The 8,288-nt window shown below is 43.0% G+C and overlaps 1 non-coding gene across 1 annotated transcript; it reads left to right on the top strand.

Moving 5' to 3' along the window:
• Nucleotides 1–5,474: 5,474 nt before the first annotated feature.
• Nucleotides 5,475–5,579, top strand: LOC112577920. Its single transcript, XR_003102117.1, has one exon. It is a non-coding gene; the product is annotated as a U6 spliceosomal RNA (small nuclear RNA).
• The last annotated feature ends 2,709 nt before the right edge of the window (nt 5,580–8,288 follow it).

Below are 8,288 nucleotides of genomic sequence, written 5' to 3'. Positions count from 1 at the left end.
TCTATTCCTGCCTTTAATCTTTCCCAGCATTAGGGTTTTTCCAGTAAGTCAGTTCTTCACATCATGTGGCCAAAGTATTGAAGCTTCAGCTTCAGCATCAGTCCTTTCAACGAATATTCAGGACTGATTTCCTTTAGGATTGACTGGTTTGATCTCCTTGCAGTCCAAGGAACTCTCAGAAGTCTTCTCAAGGGTCTGTTGAACACCACAGTTCAAAAACATCAATTCTTTGGCGCTCAGCTTCATTTATGGTGCAACTCTCACATCCCTACATAACTACTGGAAAAACTATAGCTTTAACTAGATGGACCTATACAAGCTTTAGGGATTTTTTTCTCAAAGTGTCTCCCAAGACTGACAGAAGAGCTGTTAAAAGACTGGGACCATTAACAACATGCAGCCCAGTTTCCTAGATCCTGAACAACTCAAACAACAAGTTATTGAAGATGATAGAAAATGTAACTGTCATCTAATGTCCTAATTTCAACACAATCTTCTTGTTCATACATTTTGGGGTTATAATGAGCAAAGGTTATACAATTGCACTGAAAATTTTTATATTGATGAAATAGGATATGTTCCTGTTTTATAAATATCAGGATCCAGGGTAAGATTTAGTTTGAAAGAAGAGAGATAGTTCCTTCTAGAAATGTCTGCACTCCCCCCGGGGGGATGATCCTTCCTACCTTACACTGCCCTTCCAACCAAGACCACCCCATAAGAGGAGGACACCTATCTGGTGTGATTGAGGCCACCAGAAAAGTCCTTGCTATTGATGTGGTTTTCTTTACCAAGAGGTAAAGCCTCTTTTTTCCCTGGTGAGGCTGAATAGTTATCATGGCATGCTTCTGGATGGAATGTTCAGAGAAGTAGAAATTCATATGAGGTGGCAAAGCTTGACGCCAGAGCCTTTCCAGAGAGCAGGTTTTGGCCGCTGTGGCAGCTCCCAGGTACATAAAGGAGGTAAAAGGGGAATTTCAAGGAAAATGGAAGCTGGAGTTTTTGGATTTCCTCAATGGTTTTTGGCAAGAGAATTTTTGTTCTGACTCTAGAGAAAATAATTTGCTGATGATTGGGGTGGGAAGGCTCAATATTTATAACATACCAACTATGAGGCTCATAGTCGTAGGGGACATTCTTACCTTTGATGTCTTAATCCTTACAACTACTTTGCAGGGTAGTTACTATTACTTCCAAATAATAGGTAAGGTAATTGAGATGTCAAGAGACTAAATACTTTGCTCCCAGCGGTCTGCCTGGAAAAGGCAAGACAGGATTGATGAGCCTGGTCTTTCCTTCACATTCTACATCAGGGTAGAGGATCGAGCCTGTAGCCCTTTTTCCCTTTGCTGGAACTAGTAGGGGAATGTGCTTCCATGACATTGGAGGTTTGTGAATGCAGCCAAGATGATAGCCACCGGATGAAGCTGGAGGATGCGCTGTGGGAATGAGCATTGTTGGCACTGGGGTTTGACCTTTGTAAGGAATCTCACAGCAGTCTGAGTTGAGTCATTCCTCCTGGTTTCAGCTGGAAGACATGCAGATGAAGCTCCTAGCAAGGAAGAACTGAGGGGAAAAACAAGATGAATGAGAACCTCTGAACCTATCCTCATGGAACTTTATATTTTTTACTGATTGACAACAGTCATAACAAGTCCTTCTTGCCTCCAGCTGATTCTAGTTACTGATTTAACCAGGGCATTGTAATGTGGCTGCAATTCTGTGCACGAGGTTTTTGAAGCTGTTAATTCTGTCTGCTGGCTTGGAGCTCTGGTGGGCAGAGGCTGTCCCATTCAGCACCCTCCTCACCCCAGCACCTGACACACCAGCTCTCAAGGACAGTGACCCCCTGCAGAGATGGGCCCAGAAAAATGCACTGGAAAACAAAATCTCTATCAGTAATTTTGTTGTCAGACAATCAGGGCTGAGACTCACTCACCTAGTACCTAATAGGTGGTCAATTTATTTTTCTTGAGCAATTTAATAAATGAAGATTGAATGTCACAGTGACCATGGAAATGCACCATAGATCTCCTGCCAGCAGTGGGATAATTAACTGAGGGCCCCAGCTGTGGCCTCTTTGAATCCACCACAGTGTTTGCACAAGGCCATGTGTCCTGTGGGCTGGCTTCCAGCCAAGAACAGAACATGGCAAGGATACTCAAGGTGTCCCATTGCTGTGAGACACATGGCTCCTCTAATCGGCAACTGGCTTGAGGATACCCTTCTTGCCTGTTATGGAGTGAATTGCATTCCCCCAAAGTTTATATGTTGAAGTCCTAACCCCAGTACCTCTGAATATGACTTTTAAGAGGTAATTAAGTTAAAATGGGGCTCCCCAGGTGTCTCAGTGGTAAAGAATCGGCCTCCCAAAGCAGAAGATGCAGGTTTGATCTCTGGATTTGGAAGATCCCCTGGAGAAGGAGGTGGCAACCCACTCCAGTATTCTTGCCTGGGAAATCTCATGGATAGAGGAGCCTGGCGGGCTACAGTCCATGGGGTCAAAAGAGTCAAACACGACTTTTTGACTAAACAAAGACAAGTTAAAATGATGTCATGATGGTGGACCTTAATCCAATATGACTGGTGTCCTTATTAGAAGGGGAGATGAGGGGGATTTCCCTGGTGGTCCAGTGGCTAAGATTCTATTTTCCCAATACAGGGGGCCTAGGTTCGATCCCTGGTCAGGGAACTAGATCCCACATGCCACAGATAAAAGATCCTGCATGCTGCACCTAAGACTTAGTGCAAACAAACAAACAAACAAATCCTAAAAAAAAAAAAAGAGAGAAGGAGGTTATGATATAGACATATACAGAGGGAAAATGAAGTACAGACACAGGGAGAGGACAGGTGTCTACAAGTCAAGAAGAAAGCCCTTGGAATAAAACCAATCCTGCCAACACCTTGATCTCAGAAATGTAGCCTCCAGAACTATAGGAAAATTTCCATTCTTTAGGTCTCCCAGTCCATGGTCCTTTGTTGTGGCAGCCCTAGGAAACTGATTTCAGTCTATCCGAAATGTTCTTAGAGCACCTACAGTCTGAGACCTTTCCTCCCCGACCTCCCAGCGTCACCTTTCCTTTCACAAGTGACAGCCCTGCTCTGGGGTCTGGAGTCTCTCTCCCATCTCCCCTGGCTCCCACTGTACCTTTTCCCGCACAGGTGTTCCCTCAATAAATCTCCTATATGTCTAAGCCCCTCTTGGCATCCGCTTCTCAAAGGAACCGAGCTATCACAAATGTGATATGTAATATATTCCTGAGATTATCTTTAGACTTTTTAAAAATAATAATTTGTTTATTTATATTTGACTCTGCTGGGTCTTCTTGCTGAGCAGGCTTTTCTGTAGTTGCAGTGAGCAGGGGCTACTCTCTAGTTACGGTACATGGGCTTCTCAGTGCGGTGGCTTCTCTTGTTGCAGAGTATGGGCTCTAGAGCGTGCAAGCTTCAGGAGTTGCAGCACGTGGGCTCAGTAGTTGTGGCTCCTGGGTTTTAAAGCACACATCAGTCTCTCTTGCCAGTATAGACAGGTTTTTAATGCCCTGACCATGTTTTCTGCCATGGTCCTCTGGGCAACACAGATGTCTTGGGGCTGCCTACTTCTGTTTGGGAAGGGAAGGGAGGGAAGTGACCCCAATCTCGTAAGACTATAGCTGCCAGAGCTGAAAAGGACCTCAGAGATGATCACTCAATTTCTTCCCCTTACCTTCATTTGGAGAGACAGAGCACCCACATGGTTAAGTGTCCTGGTGACTCACCAAGGTCACAGAGCTGACAAATGGCTCTTATTGACATTTCCATGAACGTGTTTTTTAGAAGTAAATAGATACTGTTATTTAAAATGAAATGTTTGGATCACCTATGAGTTACTAGTCACTTTTACTGGTTATCTGTGGTCCTGTTGATGAAATTCTGGCTCTCTAATCTCATATGCAGTCAGAAGGAAGGATGCATTTTTCCCTTTCACCAATACCTGGGGCTGTTTCTAGGTACAAGCTTCTGACAGCATGCAACGGGGTTGATTTTTTGTGAGCTGTCAGAAAAGATAAAGCCTAGCCCAATAATTGAAGCACACAGTGCACCCACATCAAATAACAAGGCCTGCCTTGGGCTGGCAGCAAGCTGGATAGGGTCTGCCTGCCTCTTCCTCCATCTGTCCCCAGCAGATCTCATGTGGCATTGCCAGCAAGCTGGCTGAGCCTGCCCTCGTCAGCTTGAGGTTGAGGAGGAGGAGTGTGGGGCTAGAGCTACAGGGCAGAGTCTCTGCTTAAGTCCAAGGCCTCCCATCAGTCTTTTTTCTTCAAAATCAAGTGAATGGCTTGTGCTATTAATATGGGAATGAGTGAAAGTCATTCAGTTGCGTCCAGCTCTTTGCAACCCCATGGACTATACAGTCCATAGAATTCTCCAGGCCAAAATACTGGAGTGGGTAGGCTTTTATTTCTCCAGGAGATCTTCCCAACCCAGATCTCCCATACTGCAGGTGGATTCTTTACTAGATGAGCCACAAGGGAAGCCCAGCAATACTGGAGTGGGCAGCCTATCCCTTCTCCAGCAGATATTCCTGACCCAGGAATCAAACTAGGCTCTCCTGCATTGCAGGCAGATTCTTTACCAACTGAGCTAGCAGGGATGCCCAAGTTGCTCAGTCATGTCGAACTCTTTGTGACCCCATGGACAGTGTCCATGGAATTCTCCAGGCCAGAATACTGGAGACGGTAGGCTTTCGCTTCTCCAGGGGATCTTCCCAACCCAGGGATTGAACCCAGCTCTCCTGCATTTGCAAGTGGATTCTTTACCAGCTAAGCAACAAGGGATGATCCTAATTGTTAGGGAAATGGAGCATCCTCTGCTTTCCCACACCTCTCTGAATCAGGAGGCCAATTTAGGGCTGACTTATAGCCTGGTGGCTCAGACAGAGTCTGCCTGCAATGCAAGAGACCCAGGTTTGATCCCTGGGATCGGGAAAATCCCATGGAGAAGGGAATCTTCTCTAACCCATTCCAGTATTCTTGCCTGGAGAATTCCATTACTAGAGGAGCCTGGTGAGATATGGTCCATGGGGTCACAAAGAGTTGGACACAACTGAGTGACTAACATAGGAACAGGTATAGGATAAGAAGGGCTTCCCTGGTGGCTCAGTGGTAAAGAACCCATCTGCCAATGCAGAAGATGAAGACTCAATCCCTGGGTTGGGAAGATCCTTTGGAGAAGGAAATGGCAACACACTCCAGTATTCTGGCCTGGGAAATCCCATAATCAGACATGACTTAGCGTCTGAGCATGCATGCATGTAGGATAAGAACACCTCACAATTCCTGAGTTCCAAGAAGCCCTAGGACCCAGAAAGTTTCTTCTAGAACTTCAAAAATTTCTAAGGCAATGGTGAGGCAGAGCCTAACTTCCCAGGGAGGTAGCCCAGACACTGTTATAAAAGTTACTTATTAATAAAAAACAAAAAATGCAGGCAGCTGCTCACTTTGGCAGCACATATAGTAAGATTGGAACGATACAGAGAAGACTAGCCTGGCCCCTGCATGGATGACAAGCAAATTCCTGAAGCGTTTCATTTTTTTTTTTTTTTTTTTAAGCAGCCAGTCTGCAGGCTGTAGTTTTCTGGTTCAGTTTTTTTTTTTTTTTTTTTTTAAGTGCATTAAAATATTATTTAACTTGCTGAGTTTTTGGTGCCCTCTTAAATTTTACACCCAATGCAAGTCTCAGCTTTGAGATACCTACTGCTTTCTGTCCAGCATCTCCTTCTCCTTGGTACCAGGACACCCAGTTTCTTTGGAAAATTAACCCTCTGTCTCTGTTCTTACTTGTGTGGTTTGGGTGGGACTGATCCCACCCCTAATCCAGGAATGGGCTGTGATTGGCTTAAACCAGTCAATATATCTCTTTCCCATAGGCTGGTTGGTTCAAAGAGAGGGCAATTAAGCTTGTCCAGGGACTTCCCTGGTGGTCCAGTTGTTAAGTTCGATCCCTGATTGGGGAACTAAGATGCTGTCTGCCACAGGGCCAAAAATATATGCTTTTTTTTTTAATATATATATATATACACACATTAAAAAAAGGCTTGCCCAAGAGGAGTGACCTAGGGAATTAAGCTGGGAATGCAGAGCCACAGATACCTTCTCCTCCTTAAGTTTGTGGTGAAAGATTTCTGGTCAGAGATTGCTGGGAAAGGAGCTTCCCTGGTGGTTCAGATGGTAAAGAATCTGCCTGCAATGCAGGAGACCTGAGTTTGATCCCTGGGTCAGGAAGATACCCTGGAGGAGGAAATGGCTACCCACTCCAGGAGGAGCCTGATGGACTACAGTTCATGGGGTCAAAAAGAGTCAGACACAACTGAGCAATTAACGCTGAAAGTAAGCTTGAAGCTCTGGGCCACTCTATGGGTCCTTCTTAAAGGATGAATCCAAGGGTAAATGCAGGTTCTGTGAGGTCTGCAGCTTATACAGTTTTGGTGATCTCTTTAAGAAAATGAACAATAATTATAAATACATAAGTATCTATGTGAATATTTAATTTGATAGAGAAAAGAAGACAAATAACAAGCTAGAGAGAACTGACAAATACTACAGGCATAGCAAAATCCTGATAAACAGCATAAAATTTTTATGAATGAGTATTTGACACACCTCGAAAGTACTTTCCCCAAGTTTTAGGCTGTATACTATTTGATCACTTCTGTATATTACATTAATTTAATAATATCAATTTTATACAGAGAAAAAATAGGTATTATTCCCTTTAGTATGAATTAATTAAATATTTTACTATTGATGGTTTGGAAAAGTTTATTTCAGCATTATAATTCATTAATGGTAGTGTTGTGGAATGTTTTTAGGATTGCTGTCAAATATGGAAAGCTTAAGCTTCACTAGCTTCGTGGTAGCCCTACCTCTTCTTAAAAATTTTATTTATTTATTTGGCTGCTCTGGGTCTTGGTTGCAGCACTCGGGATCTTTGCTGCAACATACAAACTCTTCGTTGCAGCATGTGGGATCTAGTTCAATTCCCTGACTGAATATCGAACCCAGGGCCCTGCTTGGGGAGCACAGACTCTTAGCTGCTGAAGCACCAGGGAGCTCCCTTATCTTACTCTTTTCCCCAACACAAACTACATATTAGATGATGTCTTCCTGCCTCTTAAGATCTCTATAAGACTTAGTTCAAATTTCTATTCCAGGCTCTATTAAAAAATACAGTGCCCCTTTCCAAGACTTCTACAATTTCTGTGTAGGGTCTTATATACTCATGGTAGTGGTTTTAGGGTAGCCTAACATCTATTCTCCCTGTTTCTAGCAACAATATTTTTGGTCTTTTCTTCCCCCCTGTATTGGTGAAATACACAGTGAAATGGGTTGTTGTTGTCTGGTCACTGAGTCGTGTAAAACTCTTTTGTGATCCCATGGACTGTAGCCTGCCAGGCCCCTCTGTCCATGGGATTTTCCAGGTTTGGAGCACCTGTCCCATATATAAAGCCTCCTGGCCACCATCTTTGATTCTGGAATGGGCATGAGCCTCAGTCAGAATTTATGATATTCAGGGAGTCTTTTGTTGAAACTATTGGGAAAGAGATGTTTGCTGCCTCCTAAGAAAGTTTTAGGTTAAAGTATTAAAAGTGTCCAAGAAATTGCAGGACTGTGTGAACTAGTTTGGAGAAAGGAAGAAAGCTGGGCTAAATTTAGCCTTTTTTGCTCCTTTATAATATTTGAGAAAATATTACAATCTAACATGTTAGATTTTTATCTAATATCTTCGTTAGACTGATGGATGTCATGGTTACTACCAAAGGAAAGAAGATACGAAAAAGGGAACTGAAGAGAATGAGCGAAAGACTGAGTTTAATTCTCTTAAGTAGAGGAAGACATCCAGATTCTTGACTTTTAAGAATAAATAATGGGCCCAGCCAAGGGTAGGACAAACTAATCTCTTTATTGCCAAAAGGGTTCATAAACTTTAACCCAGTGACCTATTTATTTTGAGTAACATTTAGTATATAGAGTGTTTGAGTTGGGAGGACCCTTCTTAAAAGGCAGGGCTTAGAAATATTAGGATTTCAAATATTAGGATAAAAAATAAAGTTCATATTCAGTGGGAACTTGGCTTATTATTTTTATTAATCTTATTTCTCAAAGCTTCAATGACACCAGGAATCCCCATATATAGATAGATAGATAGAAAGAACTCATGACAGAATTAGTTATTCACCCATTTGATCTCCCATGCAACTTGACTCATTCCGATCATGAGAGCTCTTTTTTAAGTCTACGTCAATG

Source organism: Bubalus bubalis, chromosome 11, assembly GCF_019923935.1.
Source record: "Bubalus bubalis isolate 160015118507 breed Murrah chromosome 11, NDDB_SH_1, whole genome shotgun sequence".
Classification (NCBI taxonomy): domain Eukaryota; kingdom Metazoa; phylum Chordata; class Mammalia; order Artiodactyla; family Bovidae; genus Bubalus; species Bubalus bubalis.
This window is presented reverse-complemented; position numbering and strand designations above follow the sequence as displayed.